Here is a 25,145-nt window from a genome sequence, read left to right on the forward strand (position 1 = left end):
CCCAACGCATATCAGGATATCTGTAAGCACTTTAAACCTAATAAGAGAACATTCCCACTTCTACATTCCAACCTCACAATACGGCAGTAAACGACTCGCTGACTTGTTCAATCAAACACATAACCTCATTCCATCTGACCTAATTTTCTCCAGTCCAATATTCACCGGCACGCAAACTGTGCCGGAAGCTAGGCACACTCAGTATCATTATCCCAGATGGCAGACTTACTTCAGGATTGCAAACCCTAATACACCCCTAACCCCAAGTACTGCGGGAGACACTCCAGCCCAGCCTTTCCCTTCCAGACTATCTCATTCTCGTCGAGAAGACTACAGCTATCAAAACGGCACTCAGATTCCCGTGAATATGAAGCCTATTCTGAGTGGTATTCTGATCGATGCTCCTAATTCACTTGCTCTTTCCATCTGTGGAAAGGAGATGGCCGCATTTTTCAATTGTCAGTAAAACATTTAACTCATGATTACAATATTCCCTAAAGCGGAATTAAGGCGCGGGCAAATTGTAGTATTCTGGGTGAGGGCACATACCTTCTGCGTCTCACGAAGCGATCGCCACATCAGCGAACGCACGAAGGCCAGCGATATACTATGGCGTTGTTACGTATCGCGTCAACGCGAAGGATCGCGTCTGAAGTTTGAAAGTTTAAAATTTCTCTATTGCGACAGCATGTAGAAAACTGGTAATAAAGGGAAGAGAAAGCCTCACAAAGTGACGTCCGCTTACCGGCGTTTTGGCGCTGCCATAGGCAAATGTCATGTCTTATAAAACCATTCAAAATATTAATAGAACGTAAGAAAACCTTCAATGAGAAAATCAGCTTTTGGCTTTCAGGTAGAAACATTAAAATACCAGATTTCACAAAACAATAGCTCCCAGTTTTCAAAATGGAGCAATAATTCCGATACAAATTCACACGGTAGTTCTAGAACGTACATGTGCAATTTCTTCTTGAATGCTTGGTCACATGTAGCATCTTGAATAATGGTTAGAATTGCAGATTCATTGTTAAAATATTTGGGTATCTGGTATATTAAATTGTGGTGACCAGAGTTTGGGGGACTTTTCGGTTTTGTGTAAGATCTTCCAAAAGTTGTAACAATGTCGTTGTGACGTATATATGTTGTAAACATATTAGGCTCAGTCATATTTTGGGGATGAATAGCTTTTTAGAATGTCCATAACTGTAAGTAACTGATATTTTATAAACATTGGAGAACTGTGACTGATGTAAGAGGCATTTTTAATCATGGTTTAGGCGTGTATTGGAGCCGGTGCAGTTTTTAATTCTTTTCCTCTTTGGCGTTCGCTCTAGAAGGCAGTAGTAAAGGCGAAATTGCACTACACTTTAGTAAAGTTGCTTTTTCAATCAAGTAGATAGTAAGTATTTTATTCTCTACATAATACCAATGGATCGAGATATATCTGCGTGTAGTTGGTCAATATGGTGAGACAACTTACATTTTATTGAACACAATGCCAAGAGATTTGTGTGAATATCTTTTTTGGATAATTCGCCTGAGGTGTTGAGTAAAACCTCTATATTGTCCTACACGTTTGCCCTGAAAATAATATTTTTATTCTGTTTAGCTTAAAGGGACCTTGCAACAAGTAAACCCGTGGGACTGTTAAATTACACTGCCAGGAATACCTGAGCCAAATATTACACGTTCACGTGAAGCAGTGCGCGCAAATTACTGTGAAACATGCGCAAAAACCAACCGCGCCCCCTTAAATTTTCCTGATTATGCTCCCCTGGCATGCCTAAACGACGTCATTGAGGCCATGGCTGTCATATTGGCTGTCGCTGGTCAACTTCGTGGCCTATTTCTCGCATTTGCTGTAATGATCCGCCGTCGTCGACGCTGTGTGCCACCCTCTTCTATGCCTGAAGCTGTACGCACAGTTTTGGAGTTTTTGTTTTTTAAGTGCATGCGGAGTTTGAGTGAAGAACTCAATACTCCACGTTCAGTCATACCACTCCAGAACAAACCGTTATTGCTGCAAAAATTATTTAACAGCCTGAGCGCACGCTTGCGAGCAGGCAGCGATGCCTGCTTTCTTGTAACACTAGACTGGAAATAGACCCCTCCACGTTGCGGAGAAAAGGAGAAAAATCACTGGACTGTGATAGTATAAGCAAAGCTGCCGAAGAGAACTCCGCAAGCAGCCCCCTTCTCCGGGAGAGAGCGCGGAGCTTTCGTCGCGTTGTCAGCGGTTGAGTTCAGAGAGAACAATTAGGTGTGATTTCTCAGCGCGCGTAGTTTCGGTGATAACGAACAGATTTTCATCATTCTGCTATAGTAGAAGGGATATTCATCATTATAGTGATAGTGAACGAATTTCATTATATTTCTGGGACAATGCTGCAGGGCCCCTTTATTCCCAATCTGCTTGTATTTACTCAAATCGACGATTTTTTGATTCAAAAGAGTGTTTGTCCTTCTAGCAGATACAGATCTCCGCGAGAAAAAATATGTTTTTGTCATTTGCGTATAAGTTAATATGCAGTGTTACAGGCAAGCTAACAATGTCTATACTAATACTTGAAACATTAGTTGGCCGGATACGAGTCATTGAGGCACACAATGCCTAATGTTCTCCAAACTGGGCCTGGCGGGACCAATTTCAGTACAATGACGGCAAATATGTAAGCAACCAATAAAGATGGTTATGGTTCGTTTCCCCGAAGTCCGGTGTAGATCAGGAACCCAATCGCACGAGCTCCGGTTGATTTGGCAGGAGGCTGGCAGGGCGATGGTGTTGAAGTTCTTGGAGACGGCCGTCGAATTGACGAACTCGAGGCATTGGGGTTGATTAAGTGAAACGACGAGTTTATATACAGCTATTTACTGTAGGAAAACTGGGTACATGAGTAATGCAAAGAAAAACTTCCAACTTCAGCTAAACGCTAGATCCGAGTGCGCACAAATCGCTCGAGCTCCTCAACTTCGTCTAACTCTCCTATTCTCGGACAGTACACAACCCGCTCGAGAAACGACGGCCGAGACTCTCTCGCCGCAAGATCCGTCTAGTTTCCCGGTACGGCGCTGTACCCTAACCCTCCGACGCGATCTTAACCTCTAACCTAGGGGGCTCACAAATTCCACCCTAGCTTCAACGGTCGAGCCTCCTTGTCCCGCCGGGAACTGCCTAGCTCGGCGCTCAGACAAGAACGATTTCTAACGGCCAAGTTAGGCCTTATAACACCTTGAGATCACACACTGTCGGGAACGCCCCTGTAGCGTTCGTACACGCGTAAGGGAGTTCCCAAATTTACGTAGACAGCTGTCACTCAGCACACTACGGAATATTCAATGAGGTGCCGCCATCTCTGGGTCAACGGACCACTCGCGGGTCAGCAGGCGCGTACGACCCCGAGGGGGGAGGGCGAAGGGCGCGACTGCGCGTCGTGCTGACCGGGGTGCGTTAACAATGGAGGCTCGCGCGGCGCTCGTCCCGGCGTCGGTAATTACACCTCCCCGGCGCTTCTCGGTATCCGGTGGCGCCGTCTGCGGTTTCAATGGAGGATTATCCCCGTAGTATTCGGTCGGCCAGACAATCCATCTCCAGTGCGCGCCGTGACGAACTGGCGACGGTTGCAGCGTAGAGTCCACCGTGCTGAGCCCCCAGACAGAGTGGCGGGTTCTCACGCGCAGCCCGGGCGCCTGGCCGCTGATCTCATAAGTGGACCTTACCGTAACACTTTATATTAGAATGAGACAGGCTCCCCTAATTCCGTATTTCTCATTGTTTTGAAACAAATATTGTGTTTGGTAAAATAAAGATTTTTACAGGACCGCGGAAAACAATTTTTGTTCGAAGTTATCAATAATTGTTTCTGTTATATAATATAGCCACGTCAGTTGATTTTTTGTTTTTGCAAGCAATGCTGTTGTTTTGCGATAATATGAGTCGGTTTTATAAGGTTAATATGCGAGTATTGATTACCTGCTCTCTAAATTATGAAAAAATAGGCGCAACTGAAATTGGTCGATAATTACTCATTTCCTTTGTAACGTTACTTGGAGGAATCACTGAAACTTTGGAAGTCTTTCTGAGATCAGAAAATCCAAGGAATTTAGTACCAGTTACGGTATATGCGATTGCTGTGGCCTACAAATTTGGGTTACTCCTTTGTGGGCTGTAGGTTAAATGTATCAGCCCCAGTGCCATGGTATTGTTTAGTTTCTGAATTTGGCTGAGAATTCATGATTCGGTAACGGCCAGGAAATGTATTAGGCCTCGAGTGCTATTTGAAATATAGGGTTGTTTAGTGGCATTGACTATATCCGTGATTCTAACACCTTAAAACTGAAGACAGTAAAATACTGAATATTGAACTTGTAGGGTAGCAAACTTTTCGCATACTGTTCTTGTTCAAGGACAATCTTGGAAATCGCTCAACTCTAGGCCTTTCGGCCCTGGCGTCATCATTTGACGACACAACACATAATATCCTCTAGCGCCTTAAAGGGACTTCAAAAAGCTTTGTGGAGGTGGCAATCAAATTCATTAAGGTGGTAGAACACATATCGGGGGATTTTTGAGCCAAGTGTGAGCTCCATACGTTGTACGGATAATTTGTAAACAATTTTTGAAGATCGCCTTTTTCAGCCGATGAGCGCGACGCCGCGGCGAGCCGACCGCGACTGACGCAACGGCGACCGCGGCTGACGCAACGGCGATCGCGGCTGGCGCGACGGCGACGGCGCCCCCTGATTCGCCCAATCGCCGGCGAGGTCGGCCGCCGGCGGCGTCGCTGCCATTGGCTTCCGGCTGCTCTTCCTCCTTCCTGCGCGATCCCGAGGCAAAGGCGGCAAAGGCGGGTCCGTAGCGATTGACGCGTGCCTAGGCGCAGAAATGTTGCTAGCGCAGAACGGAAGTCGACCATCGCGATGTCACATGGCTATTCCCAGTGTTTCCAGCTGCTTTGAAGGAAGCAGAGAGGGAGGAGGAGTCGATCGGAAAGTGGGGAGAGGTGCATTTAATTTCGTCTGGCGCAGCTAATACTGAATGTAGATCAATAATTCCAATGTCATTGCATCGCTATATTGGTGCTACGCGACAATACAGGCCTTTTGTAACTTTTACAGAATGCTTTTCTGGGTCCCTTTAACAGCAAAACCAAAACTGCTTGTTTTCAAGGTGAGGGTTGTTCAGGATGCCTCTTACGATAGGCATCACCATTCTTGAGGTTTTGCGAGGCTTCAGTGGACACAGGGTACGACGACAGTGCGGGTAAGAAAACGGAAATTCCGGTTCGCCAAAAAGTCTATAAATCTGTAAATACCCGGATTACCTGCTTTACACTTTTTCTGTGAGGTCATGGTGTCGTAGGCTTTCCGACAAAAAGAAAAAAAATTTACAAGAAAATTTTAATTGCCTAATTACCAAATTAAATTTCGTGCCTGGAAAATAATTAATACTTGCGAAAACAATTTTCACTTGAAATAAAAATCCAGTGCTGAAAGGGCTAGACTTTTTACATGATATTACCCTTATTACTTCAGTTTTCCAAGGTTGTTACATATAGTTGCCTATGTATTCTCAAAGTATGCCCGACGTGGCTTTTACATATCGGAATATATTTTGGTCCTAACTTGTTAAACTGAGTAAAACATCATGATTTTATTTTTTATGAGTAAACCAATTAGTGCATTGAACAGCACAGTATTGAATAAGTTTACTGAATGGCGAGGTTGACTTGCATGTTGATGATAATAAAGAGGGGGCTCGCATGGGCACGGGGGAAGGGGCATAGCTCGCACCTCACGCTCGTGGTGGTGGCTCGTGTTCTGCCCCAGGAATCGGGCGATCGGCTGTGTGGCTCCTTTCCTCCGCCGCTTTCCGCTACATTCTGGTGTCGAAACACGGGAGATCAAACCACGAGCAGACTCGACTTGACGCGAGGCAGACGCCGAGGTACGGTAGGCTAGGGATCCAGCTGATTCCGTAAGCCTCGTCCTCGAACGCTGCTCGCCCCTCGTGCTCGTGCCTGAGCCACCCGGTCACCCTGGTTCACTGTCGTCGGCCATAAAGGAGCTACACCGCCGCCGTGACTTCGTGAGGCAAGCCGTCACAAGGGGCGTAGCTGCTATTGAATCACTGCAACAGGATCCAGACGCACCGACTGAGCTGATCCAATCGTACCTGCGCACCCTCAAAAGCAGGCATGAGGAAATGACCAGCGCGTTCTTGACCAGCGCGTTCAGAAGACCACCGATTTAGACGAATTGAAAGCTGACTTCTTCAGAAGCTTTGAATAGGACGAAAAGGTCACCTTGATCCGGTCTCACGTCTACTTCTCCAGACCCTCCGCGGTTCCTCCACTGGTTGCTGTTCAAAGTACCGGTGCACCAGGGCCCATACCTCGGCAAAGTTGGCGCGGCTCACTCAAACTCACTCACAATTTTTTTTCTCCGAATCACCACTCACTCAAACTCAGACTCAATGCTGAGCAGAACATCTGCGCTCACTCAAACTCAAACTCACTATGAGCGCAAAACTCAGAACTCACTCGGACTCAAAACTCAAAATGTACTCAGAACTCAAAATGTACTCAAACTCAAAATGTAATCCAAACTCAAAATGTACTCAAATCAAAATGTACTCAAACTCAAAATGGACTCAAAACTCAAAATGTACTCAAAACTCAAAATGTACTCAAAACTCAAAATGTACTCAAAACTCAAAATGTACTCAAACTCAAAATGAACTCAAAACTCAAAATGTACTCAAAACTCAAAATGAACTCAGAACTCAAAATGGGCTGAGAACTCAAAATGAATTCAGAACTCAAATGGCCTCACAGAGATTGAGACAGTGAGAGAGTGAGAGTGAGAGTGTGAGAGTGTGAGTGTGAGTGTGAGTGTGAGGGTGAGAGTGTGAATGAGAGTGTGAGTGAGAGTGAGTGAGAGTGTGAGTGCGAGTGTGAGTGTGAGTGTGAGTGTGAGTGTGAGTGCGAGTGGGAGTGAGAGTGAGAGTATGAGTGAGAGTGAGAGTGTCAGTGAGAGTGAGAGTGACTGAGAGTGTGAGTGTGAGTGAGAGTGAGAGTGTGAGTGTATGACTGAGAGTGAAAGTGAGAGTGCGAGTGAGTGAGACTGAGTAAGAGTGAGAGTGTGATTGTGGGTGTGAGTTAGAGTGAGAGTGTGAGTGTGAGTGTGAGTGTGAGTGGAGTGAGAGTGAGAGTGTGAGTGAGAGTGAGAGTATGAGTGTGCCTGCGAGTGAGAGTGAGTGAGAGTGTGAGTGTGAGTGAGAGTAAGAGTAAGAGTGAGCGTGAGAGTGAGTGTGAGAGTGACAGTGAGAGTGAGAGCGTGAGTGAGAGTGAGAGTGTGAGTGTGAGTATGGGTGTGCGTGAGAGTGAGAGTGTGAGTGTGAGTGTGACTGAGACTGCGAGTGAGAGTGTCAGTGTGAGTGAGAGTGGGAGTGAGAGTGAGAGTGAGAATGTGAGTGTGAGTGTCAGTGTGAGTGAGAGTGAGAGTGAGAGTGTGAGTGTGAGTGTAAGTGTAAGTGTGAGTGTGAGTGTGAGTGTGAGTGAGAGTGAGACTGAGAGTGTGAGAGCGAGAGTGAGAGAGTGATAGTGAGAGTGGGAGTGAGAGTGTGAGTGTGAGTGTGAGTGTGAGTTGAGTGTGAGTTGAGTGTGAGTGTGAGTGAGAGTGTGAGTGAGAGAGTGTGAGAGTGATAGTGTGAGTGTGAGCGTAAGTTTGAGTGTGAGTGTGAGTTGTGTGTGAGTGAGAGTGAGTGGGAGTGTGTGAGAGTGTGAGAGTATGTGTGTGAGTGAGAGTGAGTGAGAGTATGAGTGTGAGTGTGAGTATGAGTGAGAGTGAGAATGAGAGTGTGAGTGTGAGTGTGAGTGTGAAGGAGAGTAAGAGTAAGAGTGAGAGTGTGAGTGTGAGTGAGAGTGAGAGTGTGAGTGTGAGTGTGAGTGTAAGTAAGAGAGTGAGTGAGAGTGAGTGAGAGTGAGAGTGAGCGTGAGAGAGTTAGTGAGAGTGAGATTGAGAGTGTGAGTGTGAGTGAGAGTGGGAGTGGAAGTGAGAGTGAGAGTGAGAGTGTGAGTATGAGTGTGAGAGTGAGTGAGAGTGTGAGTGAGAGTGAGAGTGTGAGTGTGAGTGTGAGTGAGAGTGTGAGTGTGAGTGTGAGTGAGAGTGAGAGTGTGAGACAGAGTGTGAGTGTTTGAAAGTGTGAGAGTGACTGTGAGAGTGTGAGTGGGAGTGGGAGTGTGAGTGTGAGCGAGAGTGTGAGTGTGAGTGAGAGTGAAAGTGTGAGTGTGATTGTGAGTGAGTCAGTGAGTGTGAGTGAGTGTGAGTGTGAGTGAGTGAGTGAGCATGTGAGTGTGAGTGTGAGTGTGTACCTTTTTCTATATACCTTTTGCTTTATCCTCATAATTATAATCAGAAAGCATTTTTATATTTGTCCAACATGATCCCCCTCGACGAGACCTTTATTTGATACCCCACACACCCTAGCAGGTTCATATGGTATTAATACCAGTCAAAATAACCATGACTCTCACAACTGTAACCAGGACGCATTATTTAGGTGTCCGACGTGATTCCCCTAACTGGAACCTTCAATTTGACGCCCCACATGCTTCAGCGGCCTCACCTTGAATTTAACCCAATCTATGACTCATAATGACTATCTCATGATTGGAACTACGGAGCCTTTTTTTATTTGTACCACGTGATTCCCCTCGTCAAGACCGTAAATTTGATACTCTACACGCCCTAGCGGGGTCATTTCGCATTTTACCCCAATATAAGACTCACCATGACAATCTAATGGTTATAACCAGGAAGCATTTTTGTATTTCTCCCACGTGATTCCGCTCATCAAGACCATTAATTTGATACCCATCACATCCTAGCGGAATCAATTTGAAATTAAACCAATCAATGACTAACCATGACTATCTCATGATATAGACCTACCACATTTTTGTCCCACGTGATTTCTCTTATCGGAACCTTCAAATTGATGCCCCGGACACCCAGTGGCATCATTGTGAATTGTAACCTAATTTATGACCCATTTTGACTATGTCATCATAATAATCAGGAAGCACGTGATTGCCCTCAACGAGACCTTTAATTTGATACGCCACACGTTCTAGCTTCATGAACTTGAATTTTAACCGAATCTATGACTTACCATGACTACGTTATGATATATTGATAACTCATTTTTGTCCCGAATGATTCCCGACATCGAGACCTTGAATTTGATTCCCCACATGCCCTCGCAGCGTCATTTTGAATTTTAACCCAATCTATGACTCATTATGACTGCCTGATGACTACAATCAGGTAGCATTTTTTTATTTACCCCGCTTGATTCCATTAATCCGGACCTTTCATTTGATACCGTAGACGCCTTAGCCTCATCAGTTTCCCTTTTCACCCAATCTAATGTGGTCATTATTCTGTCTTCAGGGGTGCTGCCCAGTGAATTCAGCTAATTCATTTGAAACAGCAGAAACGACCGCCCCCGCCCCCATTTCCTCCCGGCTCTCACCTCTTCCTTTGTGACCCCTAGTATATCAAGCCATTAACAGCAGCAGTCGAACAACCAGCACGCCAGCGCCGGCGTGTGCTTTCTCACCACCCTTTCTCACGCTCTTAGTGGATCCGTCGGGAGGAAAAGTTAAGACAACCCTTTTTTATAGCCTCACCAGTCAATTATCACTCACGCGCCCAACCGCGAAAATTAGGTATACAGCAAGTGCTTATGGCTATGAAAATTCAACAAGAAACTAAAAAAAATCAGACACCCTCTCCCTTCCACCCGATCATGCAGATCGCGATTGGTGCCGTACCTGCAGGTAACCTGAATTCTGAGCCCACAGTGACGCATGAAACTTAACAGCCAAGCATAGCTTCCTGCTAGGCTACTCATATGTACTCAAACTCAAAATGAACTGAAAACTCCTATGATCTCAGAACTCAAAATGTACTGAAATCTCAATATGTAATCAAACTTAAAAAATACTCAAACTCAAATTGTACTCAGAACTCAAATGGACTCAAACTCAAAATGGACTCAAACTCAAAATGTACTCAGAACTCAAAATGGACTCAAACTCAAAGTGTACTACGAACTCAAAATGAACTGAAACTCAAAATGCACTCAGAACTCAAAATGAACTAAAACTCAAAATGTACTCAGAACTCAAAATGAACTCAAACTCAAATTGTACTCAGAACTCAAAATGGACTCAGAATTTACTAGGTCTCATGCATACTCAAACTCAATCGGGCTCAAACTCAGTCGGAATCACTCGGCTCAAACTTACTCAAGCTCAAACTCACCTTGCCACACTAGCCTCGCACTCACTCAAACTCAAACTCACGCGTGAGTTTGAGTCCAAATGAGTCTGAGTGAGTGGACTCATGAGTGAGTTCGCCGACCTCTGCCAGGGCCTGATTTAACCATCACTCGGCACGGAATAGACAGCTACGCTGCCCAGTGGCAGCAAGAGGACCGTGGAGGAAGACAATGCGGCGAACGTACACTCTGCGTGTGGGCCCCGCGTCTGCGACCTACACGTGTGCGCGTCTGCTTTAACCTGTATCGACTCCAACCCTTTCGTTACACTAAAGGATTCTTCCACTTTCCCTGCTATCTCCCTGCAGATAAAAAAAGGTAACCCCGTACTTTTGTTTAGAGGTTCCCGATAGCACAGGATATGTACACTCTCAGTTATATTACGCCTTCGCATGTTCTTCTAATCTCACTCAGCCCTATCACATCTAATTTAACGTCCGAGAGTTCCTCTAAAAGTACAGCTAAGCTTCCCTCACTAGAAAGAGTTCGTGTGTTGAGTGTTGCCAATTTCAAGTACTAGAGGCGGCGTGTCCGGACCGAGAAATTTTTAGCACCCTCTTCTGTATCATTGCCTGACTGCCGCTGTAGTTGGGTGTTCTACATGTGCTGAGGATGAGGGCCAAAATTTGGGTTGGTCAGTTATGAGCAGTTTGTGCCAGCAAATACACAAGTGCAGCCAGATCCTGTCAGTTTAGGGAGTGCTGTTTGTGTGCTGCAAAGCTTTCCTAGTATGGTTACACCTGTCTAGTTAGCCCCTATGGCATGCTTAATGGTGTTTACGCGTCCAGGCCATGTTGCACACCACACCCGGGATATTGACAAAAAAGAGAAAACAGTAAATCAAAAAAGTTAAGAACAAAAAAGAAAAAAAGGAGAAATCGTCGTGTGTGTGTTTTAAAAATAAATCTCGTTATCGGCACTTTAAAAATTGAGACAGTGTTGCGCCCTGCTAGCACTCGGAAAAACCTTGCGTTGATACTGTTTGCTACGATGACAATCGGAACAGTTTAAAAGTTTTCCCTCTGCGATAAACTGCTTAGTTCGCGCTCAAACTTCACACAAAGGTCGCGTTTTGTGGCCTATTTTGTTTGGAACCGGGAAGAACCCGGTACTTACCTTTTAAAGACGATGGTCTTTTTTGCACTACTTGAACGGGAAAAATTTGGTCTGTCTGTCCATCTGTCACTCGATTCAGCTAGCTGGTCAAAGTGAAACATCATGTGCGGAATAGTCTTATATACTCATATGCAAATCATTACGTCTACGTCCGGTGTAATGTTCATACTTGTCAACATTGTTGAACATGAACAACACATTACGCAAATATAAGACCGAAAATCAATACACGAGTGTTATATGCAGTATACCTTTATTAAAAAGTTTACGAATGCCTGCTTTTTTGCGATAGCATATAAAATGCTACAACTATACAGGAAGCGGTCACCTGCTGTTGCCCGTGCTACCTCGAGGAATGCTAAAAAATCAAACGGCAACAGCAACGACAGGTTGCATTAGATAGGTTCCGCGTTCCGCTTGGAACGCCCGCGGAGTGGGGAAACGTGTTTTTATGAACATTGTAGTAGGGTGCGTCGATTCAAGCGCGTCTCCACCGTACGGCAGCGCTGTAATCGAGGCACCCGACTAGGAGCAGTAAAACGCGGTAAATTTAAACTTACTTGAGCAAACCTCAAGCGTGTTATCTTAGAAGGAGCGATATGGAAGAGGAACAGCATGAGAGGTGAGCAGGAAAGAGAAGGGATGAATTTACTTGCCAGGGGCGCCAGTTGACCATCGTCTTGCGTCGACAGTTGCAACGGAAGCAGCAAATACGCGGCCAGTTTTTTATCCTGAAAATAGGTAAAAATTATTTCCGTCTATAGGACGATGGCGACCGATTTGGACGAGGGAGGCATTGAAGCTGACCTTAGAATGACGGTGCGGCCTGGGGTATGGAGAGCGAAACGGACGATGGGGATTCATGCTCTTTCCACGCAGGATGGAGCCAAATGGGGTAGCAGACGATCACAAAATGTGAAAGCAGGTTTTATGATCGTATGCTACTTCATTCGGCACTTCCCGCGCTAGAAAGGGTAAATGAGGTAGTAGACGATCAAAAATTCGAAAGCAGGTGACGAAATAGATCCGAAATTTATTGGCAATGGTGAACTGTGGGAATATTTTGTATTGATTGGTATCAGCTGTTATGTAACTATGTAAGGGCCTGCAGTATCTGTAAATAAATAAATAAAAATTGCGATCATAGGAAACTAGGGATGAAAGAGATTTTACGATCATCTGCTACCTATTGTGGCTTGTCCCTACCATGAATCCTCATCGTCCGCCTCTCTATGCATACTCGAGGTGGCGCCGTCGTTTCAAGACCAGCTTGCACTGGTTCGCACGTCAAAACCGGCCGCTGTTTTCTCGTAGGCGGAAATCGTTCTTATTTATTTTCAGATTAAACAAGTAAGTACCTTCCTTGTTCCGGGTATCAAGCGAAATAAACCAGAAAATGAGACCTCTATGTGAACTTTGTGAGCCAAACGAGCATTGGTTTACTCAGGAAAAAAAAACCCAGACTGTTCCAATTATCGTCCTAACACCCTGTATAAAAAGGACAAAATTAGGCTTTCGATTGCTGTCTTTTTATAGCCCTCCGCGACCTCGGGGAGAAGAATATCTGGGCGAATGAGCAAATAAAGAGCGGACAGGGCTGTTATCCGCGGAAGAAACCGAAAAGCGTTTAGCATCTTGGTGAGATAGTTCTAGGTGCTTTTATCGTATTGTAAAGTTCTGATTTTGGACAAAAATGTATAATTAGAAAACGTAGCAGATATATTCCTTCTAATAGCTTAAAAACTACATGGGGGGGGGGCGAAATACGAAAGACAAAAAATTTGAAAAATATGACTAACATAAAAGTGTACTAACGAAATAAAAGTTGTGAATCGTGAGCACCACGCCCACAATACCAAGACACTATAAAATTGGCCGGGAATCTGTTCACCTCGCAACGAGCGCCATGCAAAGACGATCGTCTTCTCTGTCTCTGCCACGCAACTGCCCGTTCTCTCTCCCCCTTCCACCGCCCATATTTTTAGAGCAAAGCTTATCCTATTTTCCATTGGACGGCCCGGCCGTGCTCCGTTTGGCTTAACCGTACCCTTCGTTTGACACATGAGCCTCGATCAGCTCCTCCACTGTGTTGTGGGCACCCAGGTCCAGCAGTTCCATCCATCCAGAAGTTGCAGGTTCATCGGCATGCCCATTCTCTGCTTGGTTGGTTTATGCAGCATCATGTTTAGGGTGTCTCTGTTTAGCAAACGAAGGCAGAGACACACCGAACACGATGCTGCGTAAAGCTAAAGCGGCCCTTCCCGAGCTGTGGAAAGAGGCCATTCACACCAAGCCACTCCTCAACAACATGCAACTAGGGAAGGACGAAGGAAAGCGGACCGCGCGAGACAAGGCCTGGTTTGAGAGCTGGAGGAGAACCCTAGGGTTCTCTACGCGTACGCCTCGCTCAGAAAACACGACGACCGAGCAACGCCGCAGCCACGTCCCTCGACAAGCTGATCGTCTGCGCGTCGCTGAGGACAAAAGACCCAGCCGTTGTGGAAGAAGTTTCCGTGGGCTTCGCACTCGTCAAACCGAGCGTTGACACCGTGGTCACAGATTCGAAGTCAGCCCAGGGAAGCTCGTGCAGGGAGGTGATCTCTCTCGCGGCTCGAGCCATTCTCCCGAAGCACAAGCCTCCAGGACAAGGCACCGAGCTCATGTGGGTCCCGGCTCACTCGAAGCGGGCAGGCAACGTCCTCGCCGAACAACACGCCAGAGAAGTGTCTATTCGGGCCGAGGACGAGCCCGTTGACCTGCCGCATCCCGTCACGAGCTTCAAAGACATTACTCAGTTGTGCAGAAACGCGCGGGGTAAACGTCCTGCACAGCACCCGCAGTTAACCAGGCACAGCCAACGATTGTGCCGCCCATCCCGTTCTGTTACACCGAATGTATCCGGCGGAGCACGACACGCTCTGACCTTTTTGCAAAACGGAAAGAGGCAATCTGGCACACATCATATTCCAATGCAAAGATGTCAAGAACTCCCCTTGATGTCCAGCCCCGCCCCGCCGACTGAGCTCGCACTGACGGTCAGGGACCAGGAGACATGGGTCTCGTGAAAAAGGAATTACCCCATCTAGTGCCAGCGCGCTCCACGAAAGTTTCGAGCTCAATAAATTTGATTCTCGCTCTCACTCTTTCACTAACCTGTTGAGCCGAGTTTTACCTTCGCCAGCAACTTGATTTTCATTTCACCGGAAAAGCTTCGTAGCTTCGGTAAACGCACCACGTGACTCGCCGCAGCGAGCCCCGCCACTGCCGGTGTCCCGCACGCGGAAGCGCCCTTTGAAGCTGGGTCGGCGCCTGACAACACGATTCCTCTGTTTCCTTGGAAAGAGTAGCGCCGCGTGCGGCTTGTGAGTGCGTGTCTAGTCATGGATGAGAGCCCGACCCGGCCGTGGTCTTTCAGTTTTGCGTGGGAGCGGAAGGCTTTGAGCCGCCGTCAGCTAACGGCTTGTCACACGTGTGGCTAACGGTACGTGTCTACCCGAGCGTAATCAGTCATATCTAGCCACTGACTAAGGCCCAGTCTATATACCTGAATTATCGAAGATTGTAAACTCAAGTAAAAATTAACGGGTGAATGAAAGAGTAACCAGGTGAAACCAAGCCTTAACCAGGCTTAACCAAGCTTTGTCTTTGCATATGCTGCTGCTGCCATTTGCCTTCGCTATCACTCCTTTGATGTTGCAGTGTGTTCAATTAACTTCAATTTATGGTTGTATACAAGCGTCATGATCCATTTTTTGGAAACGTATTTGCTAGGCCTTGGGCATCCCCTTCAGGTACATGGTTAGGTGTTCTTTGAAGTGTTTGATCATATTAGTACATTAACGCGTTCTTAATTTGGTGCCAAAAACCTGAAGCGCGCACGTGTATTTAAATAAAAAAATGCTGCTAGTTTCAGTTACGTGTTAGTTCTGCTTCAAATATGCCTGCATATTTCCTTTTATGAGGAATCGAAGAAATATTAGTAGCAGGACAGTTCTCGCTGATATATGTTTATCTTTCAAGAATTTGCGTAACTTTTGTCCGAGCGTGAACACAGGCTCACAGACATACATACATACATACATACATACATACATACATACATACATACATACATACATACATACATACATACATACATACATACATACATACATACATACATACATACATACATACACATATACATGCATACATACATACAGACAGACAGACAGACAGACCAACAGGCAGGCAAACAAAAATATTGCCAATTTAGGCAACCTAAGATTGAAAACATGGAAAAATTTCTGATACGAATAATTGCCTAATAAAAGCAGACCAACTGTGTATCTCCCTGCGTTTTCACCAGATCCAATATTGGCGAAGTAGTGCCCAATCAGATGAAAGCAATTACGAAAACAGAAGTAAAAGAAGTAGTGAAAAACATATTGCAAAATTATAATAAGTCGTTATTATAAATATCTCTTATCCAGAACCCTCAAGAACCTCAGACAAAAATAAAACAGCACAAGAATGGGCGGAAACAAATAAAATTACGAAAAAAGCTACTATTACAGATGTGCATATTGGGCGACCTGCAAAACGTGCCAAAAGCTATGTGCAAAGAAGTGCATAATAGGCGAACGTTGGTCACCAGATCTTCATCGAATACTAAATATACGGAATTAAGCTAAAAAAACAAAAGTAGAAAACCTGATCTGTACACTTTAAGGCAACTTTCTAAACAGCCAACAGTGCGGACTGGCGACGTAAGGGCACCTTCACAGTGCAAAAAAAAATTCCGGACGAAGACAGACGAAAACGTAGGACACCCGCTTATCGTGTGTTTTCAGCACTTGTCCTTCGTTTTCCATCTTTTTGTCTCGTTTATCTTTCGCTTTGAAGACAAAATTGTAGCAGCTATCACGCTTTTCTACGTTACGACTTAATAATGCTTCGGCAGTCGTAGGTGAGTTACTGTTGGGAAAACTGCTTTATACAATTGCAATCAAACTGCCGTTAAGACTTTTGTGAATCGCAAATTTATGAAAATTTTACGCGCACAGCGTCAAACAATTTTGATAGTGAAAGTTGCTAGAATGCTTGTGTTTAGAGGACGCTTTTGTTTGCCTTTGTTTTTATTTGCCTTCTTTGAGGGAAAAAGGACGTCGGTCAATTCTACGCGGCGAGCACATTACTTTCCAGCGTCTCAGAAATTATTGCTCCAGAGCGTGCTGAGAATGAGTTTATATCACGTAAATCGCTGATTGGGTTTTACGAAAGAAGAAATTCTTTTGGGAGTCTTGTATTCCCGATGATATTTCTTTTGCTATTTATAAAAAGAGAACTGCTAAGGGATTATTTTCTGATGCAGGATGCTGGAGGGCGTCCGTAAGATGTGGATGAAAACTTCTGTTGTCTGGGGTATTGCGGTAGCATCAACAGTGATCACTTTGGTGGCACTTTACATCTTCTTCACGTCAAATGCTGACGGTAAGTGAGCCGGTGACTTCGTGATTTAGGACGCCTTCATTTCTTTTACAAAAACGCCACATTGTGTTTCCTAGACACAAAAATGACACAAAAATTTTCGCGATCTTGACTGCAATAAATATCCCGGCTAATATTAGCTGGGATATCAAATAACCTCTCCGTGGAATTTATGACGACGACAACTTTTAAAGCATGTAACCGCTGTCATCAAGAATTTTATTTTATTTTTCTTTTTATAGTCTCCACACCCCAGTTCGCACAGGTATGCGCAAAATTCGCAGAGTATTTTGTTTATGAAAATAAATCGTATTATCTGTAAAAATAAAAGAAGCCCAAGAAAACATCTCTCCTAGGGGGACATTGATTTGTCGATTGTGCACAATATTATACTTCTTGGAAGGGTGGGAGCTGTACAGAGTGAATGTAAGCACCGATGATTTCTCTTTAAGATTTGAGTAGAAAGTTGAAGATGTTAAATAACTTCACACTTCGAAGAGCTTTGGTAACGGTTGGTTGTATGTGATTTTCCTAACAGTTCCGGCTAAATTTAGAACCGAGATTAACATTTTACGGAAAGGTGGGCTCTATTACACCAACGAAAAAGCTTTGGTTGAGTTTCTTTGAAGATAATTTGGATTAAGCTGATGCCAAATTTGCATGTTACGTTGAATAACTGCGGAAGAGGTTCAGGTGCACATTTGCATCGCAAAGGTTCTACGCCTAACGAGTTAGCTTAATTTTCTCCAGTGATTGAAATCATCCTTATACATGTGAAGCTCCTGTTGCTAAGTGAATTTATTACCTTCAAAAGTTTAAGTTGCTTAAAATTTAATCAGACGTCATAAACCTCAGTTCTTTTCGGATAAGAAAAACACTTTCTATTGTTAATTTAGGTCACTCGAATCTTTGTCAAATACATTCGTTGTAGCATTCTGCCACATAGTATTTAGAGTATATTGTCAAGACGTTTATACTTTTTGAAATTTTCTCCGTAAACCAGAGCCACAGTACGAGTAGTCTCTTTCAAGCGAGGTTTTTATCAGATCAAAAATTTTATTACGACAGATGATGACATAAAACTAAGGTTGGCTAGAAACTCTGCAAAAATTTTTACATTGAATGCAGCCCAGTATTCGTTTCTTCTGCCGGCACATATCAGGAGAGTGGTAGGTTCTGCGCGCTGAAAAGCACCGTGATATAAAACATTTATTTGTCCTGCACCGTTAGTTTCACATTTGTGCGGCCGTAGAAACTCATTTAGCACAAATGCAGGCCAAGAAGCTGGTATGAGCAATGTTACAATGACGCCCTCAACTGCAGCAACGCTAAAGCTCAGGTCTTTGGGAGGTTATTTTTTTGATAAAATTTTATAAAGACCAACTAAATTCCCTAGGATGGGAAATGCTTCACGGAATCACCGGAAACGTTTTCCGCCACGGATTCTTTGCACACGTTAATTTAGTAGTTCCCAAGTGATTGAGGTTAAAATAATTTTAGCCTAAAGGAGGACATTAGATTTCTGCTAATTTGAGCGATAAAAACGTGGCCTAGAAATAACACAGCGGATAAATTATAATTTATATTGTTACGAGACGTTTTATACACTCGCTGAAAATAGTACACGAGATGAGCTGTGAGTCGGAATTATCATCCAGGAGGAAAGATCAATAAGACGCTGATAAAGACGAGCGTGTTGTTCATTCCCTTGTTAGGGCGGCGCTCGCTTATACCATGCCTTCTTTAACCGGCCACTTATAAATACCGGTCGACGTCGTATAATTTGGTGAAAATGCTGGGTACCGATCCCAGTACCTCTCGCTTACCGATCCCAGTACCGATCCCAGTACACGCGTAGATAAAGCATGGACGGAGTTTTCTTGGCGTGTTAATCACAAGCTCCGAATCGGCAGATCAACGAACCCGAATTGTCAATTTTTAGAAAACACCCGCCAGAACACACCCGCCACTCATGCGGTAGTAGTTACAAAATCATCCTCATTCTGTTAACTGCGAACCATTTGATACCCCAGTGATTACGCCAGCATTGCTGCTTGTTCCTGCATTAAGTGCAGCAATTGCCGTCGAGGTCGATTGCCATTGATTGCACGGTTGATTGCTGTGATTGGAGTACTTTTGCACGAAAACTGTCTTCAACTAGGATCTAGCCCAAAATTGCATGTGCATATTGTGTAGTATCTTAAAATATTCGCACGTACTTTCTCCAGAGCTAGCATAACATGCTTCGCAGATTTCAATTTATTATAGCTCTTGCTCATTATAAAGACATAGGCGACTCTTAATTGCACCATGGTTGTTTTGCTTGTCATATCTGGGAAGCTCACACTGAAATTTAAATTCAGTCGGTTCTCAATGCATGGTCATCAACGGAGGTAGTATAGTTAGAAAAATGGCGGTAACTCTTGTTTAAAAATAATCCCAAAACAAAGTATCCGACAATTATTGTCCAAAATTTTTTAACGAAGTAATAAATTTATTGTTATGCAATCATAGTATTAAGTCTTCACACATAGCTCAAGATAGGTATACATTAAACACAACTAAATTTACATAGCAGCTATGCGCGATAATGAAAGGTAACTTGCTTTACAAAATTAAATGCAGAACCTATCCAGTATCGCTGTTTTTCGACCAGCGTGGTAGCCAAAGCGCACTAAATGTTTCTTGGCCCTTCTTACACCATCAGTCGGCTTATGTGGCCCTTGGAGGAAGTTCGCCTACTTATTGGATGTTTTTAAGGAAGTCGCCTTCATGGCTATACAGCCGTGATGACGATTTCAGGGACAGCAGTTATTGCAAAGTGGCTTATGCATTTGTGCAACAATTTTATCCTGGAAGTTATTAGACTTGCCAAAGTTTCTAATGGTGCTCTGTGCATAATACTGTTTTACTTTCGGCGTGAAGGAAAACACGGTATCTTTAGAAGATGCAGGAACGTTTAGGAGTTGTGGAGTCAAAAAGAAAAAAGAATGTCAGTAAACCGGACCTCCGAACATTTGTTACTGTGCTTTCGTTTAAAGACTTTTCAAACACTTTGTCGTATTCAAGGTCAAATATCCGGGGTCGTGTTTACGCAAGCCGAGAGCATCCAAGCCCACGTCCAAACCAGTTTATCAAAAAGGATGGAGAATACAGGTTAAGCCACCTTAATACAAAATATAGCACTCCGTCCGAAAGCTAGTAAAGCGTAAAACGATGTGGCTGAAGGGCTGAACAGTGTTCGGATTAATGCCTCCACGGAAAATGGTATTTCGGGTGAGCATTAGTCGACGTGCTGTCAACAAACGACGACACCAGCAGTCCTTGCACTGAGCTAAATTTACATTAATTACGCGATAAGGCGTTCTTCTTTGTCATCATCACCAAGCGCAGCAGCCTACTCTGGTCCACTAGAGGTACAAGCACCCTGCCATCGAACTCGAGCTGCGCAAAGTCGGTGCAGGTGGAGTTGAACTTCAACTGCTCCGGCTCTGCGCAGCTCGAGTCCTCTCTTTGCTCATGGTATTCCCTCTTTCCTCACTTGTTCCCCGGTATTCCCTCACTTGTTCAGACCCGTTTCTTGGTGTTCACCCTAATTATCCACAGGTGGTCAGTTGTTATCACTTAATAGGCAGCCCAAGTACATTTTCTTTTCTTTATTTTATTTATTATAATATCTACTCCTGTTTGTTCCCTGACCGACGGAGCTCTTTTCCTGTCTGTCCGTGTGACTCCTATAATTATTCCTTTGATGGTCCGTTAAGCCTATTTAGATTTCTGTTAAGTTGTTCAGTAAGGCGCCAAGCTTTAGCTCCGCACCAATGACCGGTAGGCCATATTGGTGGCTTATTCGGATTACTTGCGCAGTCCTCCCGCCAAAAGAATTCCTACGCCGATTTCTCTCTCGTGGTTGGGGTCAGCACTAAGCGTCTGTCCGAGGTAGTCATGTGTTTTTACTTAATTTAATGTTATTAGGGCGCTCTTGGCAGACTTAATCCTCATTATCTTACAATTATATATATTGGTTTTTATGCCCACGGCCGTGCTTTCTGATGGTAGATTGTAAAGCCGTTCTTGCAGGTTTTATGCAGTCTCACTCAGTAAGGCTACGTCGTCAGCAAACATCAAATGGCTCACGTGTTCCCCGTTTATCCTTATTCCTGTGTTTGCTCAGTCAATCTTTGTGAAGACCCCCTCCAGACATTATGCGAACAGTTTTGGTGAGGTGGTAGCGCCCTGTCTTATTCCCACTGGGATCAGGAATTAGTCGGTTTTCTTGTGAAAAGTTACCCTGCTTGTGCGGCACTTAAATAGGTAATCTAAAAGTATTATGTAGTTCTCTTCTATTCTCTGGTCTGTGAATGCTCCTAGCGAGTCTGCTGGGTGTACTTAGTTAAACGGTTTTCATCGTCTGAAATGCAATGTAAAGGAATTTTGTGTACTCTGCGGATGTGTCTGTTACTTCATTGACGACATGGATGTGATGTATAGTTGAGTACTGTGTATTAAACCGAACCTGCGGTATGGGGTCTTCTGAATCTAGGCTGTCACGTATTGGATTACTATCGACACAGTCAAATCGAATATTGCAACCATCTAGGACATATACTGGTCTGATCTGCGAAGTGAAATTACCTCAGGTTGAATAACAGGTTTCTTAGAAAAAAATAGAAAATTGCGTAAAAACGTACTGATGGTACAACAATAAAAAAAGAAATTGACTTAATTTTAGGTGACAACTCAGCTATTGTGCCGGACGTCGATGTGCTAGGCAAGATTCGAGCAGCGATGATAGGCTGGTTAGGTGCAATTTAAGGGTGAAATTTCAACACAAAAGGCTAAATCCCGTCAGACGTTAGAACCCCACCATGGAGTCGGTTACAGCTACGACGCACGAGTGTAAAATAACTCTTAAAACAAAATCGCGCTTCTAAAAAATGTGAAGGACGACAGCAAGGACCGGCTGAATCAGAACGCAAAAAAGACAATCATTGAATAAGCAGCACCTGTGGGGAAAGGAGCCTGTAGGAAACAAACTCGAAAACTGCCTAAAAAGAAAGTAAGAAAATTGCGAATGCAAGAGCATGAAGGTGCCTAATACACCCATTAAGTTTTTAATGCATGTCTGTTTGGCAGAATAACCGAAACGTTATTTACTGTGGAAGTGCTGATTACATTACAATTTATACGGTTATATTGTGCACACAAGTAATACCACACTTTTGCGAACATATTATAGCTACATTTGGTACTTGTAATGTGGCTGTTTTCATGTTAGGCTCGCCCCGATACTCTGTCTCAGTACAGCTAGCTTTGAACTTAAGCCATCTAGAAAATATAAAGAAAATTTGATGGGTGCTGCGAAAGGACACATTCAAATATTTAGGGTGTATTAGGGGCGAAACCCCTTAGTCGCAAGTGTTGTCGGCGTCTCCTGTCGTTCTCGCCGTCCTATCTGATCTCATGTTGTCACGGCGCTAAAACACCGGGAGACTCGTTTTCTAATGCCTTACGCTAGAACGTAACCCGTACTAAGAGAACATACTGGGACATTCGTTTCCCGGCGCCCCGAACTAGAAAGCTTTGTGCTGCAAAGATACGAGACTTTTACAGCAAAGCAGTCAACCTATAGCCCCGAAACGGTTTCATCTCCATAGGGAAAAACTCCAAGGCGCCAAAAATACACTTTTGCGCTGCATTCTTCGCCCTCCTTTGGTTTTACTTTAGTAGAGATGGCCCAAAATTTTCGTGTTGTCATAGCATCCATTGTTTTTTTTTAAATTGCGTTTAAGCGTTACACTGGGACAAGGTTTGAATACGAGAGCCAAAGCCATTCACAAAATATTAGAAATATTGTTATTTGCTTATCTTCACACAAAGAAGATGTTCTGCGCACAATTTCGCGCCATGCCTAAAAGGGTAACAGTTAGTGTCTGGTGTTGAGCAGTGTGAACCTAAGCATTGCGAATTCCGGTGCAGAGATTTTCTTAGGTCGTCTTTGGAGGTTGATCTAACAAACTAACTCAATTTTCAAAACAAATCCGCAAAAAACAAGGTCGTTATATGAACACTAAAACATGGTACGCCTAGCGACGGTCATTATGGTCTCAAGTTGAATTCATGTGTGAATATTGGCTGCTACTGGGATGTGATACTCAGCGTGTGTTAAAGTCGAGACGGCCCTTCGAGCATGTTATAAGGTTTCATTTTGCGTTTAGTTTGGTCACTTTGCTAGAAGGAATTTTAGTAACTCTACAGCTGCCAGGAATTATTACAATATTTTGAAATCACATTTGTGCTACTGTTTCCCGCGGGAGAAATCTGGACTGTGGCGATTCCGAGGGTGTCCTACTGGGTTCTAAAATAAAAATCCTACGGCTCTTTCGGATAATCGCCACGAAGCCAAACACTGACTTATGTTAATTACCAGAACACGGTTGTAAATTCGTGAAAACAAAAACGAATAAGTCATATTTTGTATCTGGAATAATTTTTTAATTACACTCCCATGATTTCAAGCGGAAAACCTTAACACCTCTTTCTTGAAAAAAGCGCGGTCACTGTTCTCTGGCTTCTGTAGAAAAAATAACAGCCTCTGTAAACAGTACACAAATAACACAACAGTAAATCATGGGTATTTGAAGCCGGGCCTCCACATTAGATGCGCGATGAGCTAACACTGTGCGAGTTTGGGTTTTAATGCCGGCTTAGACATAAACAACTACAGGTATGCAAATACAGCGGTTCTCTCGGTGTGTGCTTGCATGGTACAGGTACAAACGTGGTACATTAACCAATTCATCGAAATATGGAACAAGACGGTAATAAAGCCCAGGTTTTTCATACTTCAACAATTCCCCTGATGTTCTCGTAGAAATATGCCCTGACGTCCTATCGTAGCCCTACTATTTAAAAAGCAATGCGATCGAGATCTTTATGTTGAGCACAGAAATTTCATCATAAATAAACTTTAGTTACTTCGTCATTTTTGACCCACAAGGACGAAAGTTCATTACAATCTGGAGACACTTTTTAAGGTGGAGGATGCCCCACTGAAAGGCAGCATTCCAGCAATTCAGTAATATGCTTTGAGCGGTTGAAGGTTTTGTAAATACCGAAAAAACTCCACCCCAGGTATAAAGGGTAATTATTAAGCATCCACATTTGCATCGCCCGAACAGCAGCTTGCACTGTCAAGAAAAACTTAACAGCGAAGCGGTTTGGCAAACAGTTATAGCTCATTGTGCCCAGTTAAAAATACCACATAAATGTCGCGCGCACATGAGCGCGCGCAGGAGGGTGGGCCTCGTGACAACTGCCCGGCAGAAAATGCCGAGCGCTCGCATCTGGGTACCTCACGGAAACCGCCCAGCGTCCCCTGCGCACGCTTGTCAAGCCAAGCATACCTACTTCGGTAGATTTAGAAAGAGTGTTCCCATCGCCCGGCAATGAAACACCACGAAAATGCCGAGCGCTCGTGTGTGCTGCCTCACGGCGAGCTCTAAGGGTCCCCGGTGCACGTTTATTAACCTAGCGATCCACATAGGGGGATTAGCCAAGATTGGCCGAAAACTCCAGCTTACACCCTAAGCGTGGCAACACTTGCTTAGAACGAACAAGACACTCGTCCAATTATTATCACTTCCAAAAAAGTTTGAGAAGCTCAGACGTGTATCAGCAATGATGAAGGAAATGTCGTTGCACCAGTGAAGAAGTAAATCGGCTGCAATCTTGGACTTAAACTCTCGTGATGTTCGTAAAAGTTGCGCACAGCTTCGCTACCTTCAAAACTTATGGGTTAGTGGGAGCTTCCGGTATTTTTTTATAATTATTGAAACCGAAATTGCCTTATATTATCACGTGTTGTATAAGAAAGGGCACACGCAACAGTCGACGACGAGGCAAAGAAACAGAATCTTCGTCTTCGGATCGCGCGCGCTGGCCCCGGTCCCTCGGCTCTCGAGCTTTAGGTTAGACCCTTGGCTGTCGCTGTTCTTTTGTGCCTCATTAAAACCCCTACCACCCAAAGCACGCATTCGCTGTGCGCTACACTGGTGAAGGCGCTGGGTAGAACCACCTGATGTCCAGTACCCCTCCTGGCAGCCCGGTACGGCCACGCTTTGTTGACACCCCGGTTCATCGGATTAGCCGCCGCCAACTCGGCCTGTGTCCTGAGTACGGCCTCCTTTGCAGCGACGCGCCGAGACGCCAAGTG

This window comes from Haemaphysalis longicornis, unplaced genomic scaffold (assembly GCF_048455015.1).
Source record: "Haemaphysalis longicornis isolate Haplotype H1 unplaced genomic scaffold, Haemaphysalis longicornis Haplotype H1 scaffold_5, whole genome shotgun sequence".
NCBI classification, from domain to species: domain Eukaryota; kingdom Metazoa; phylum Arthropoda; class Arachnida; order Ixodida; family Ixodidae; genus Haemaphysalis; species Haemaphysalis longicornis.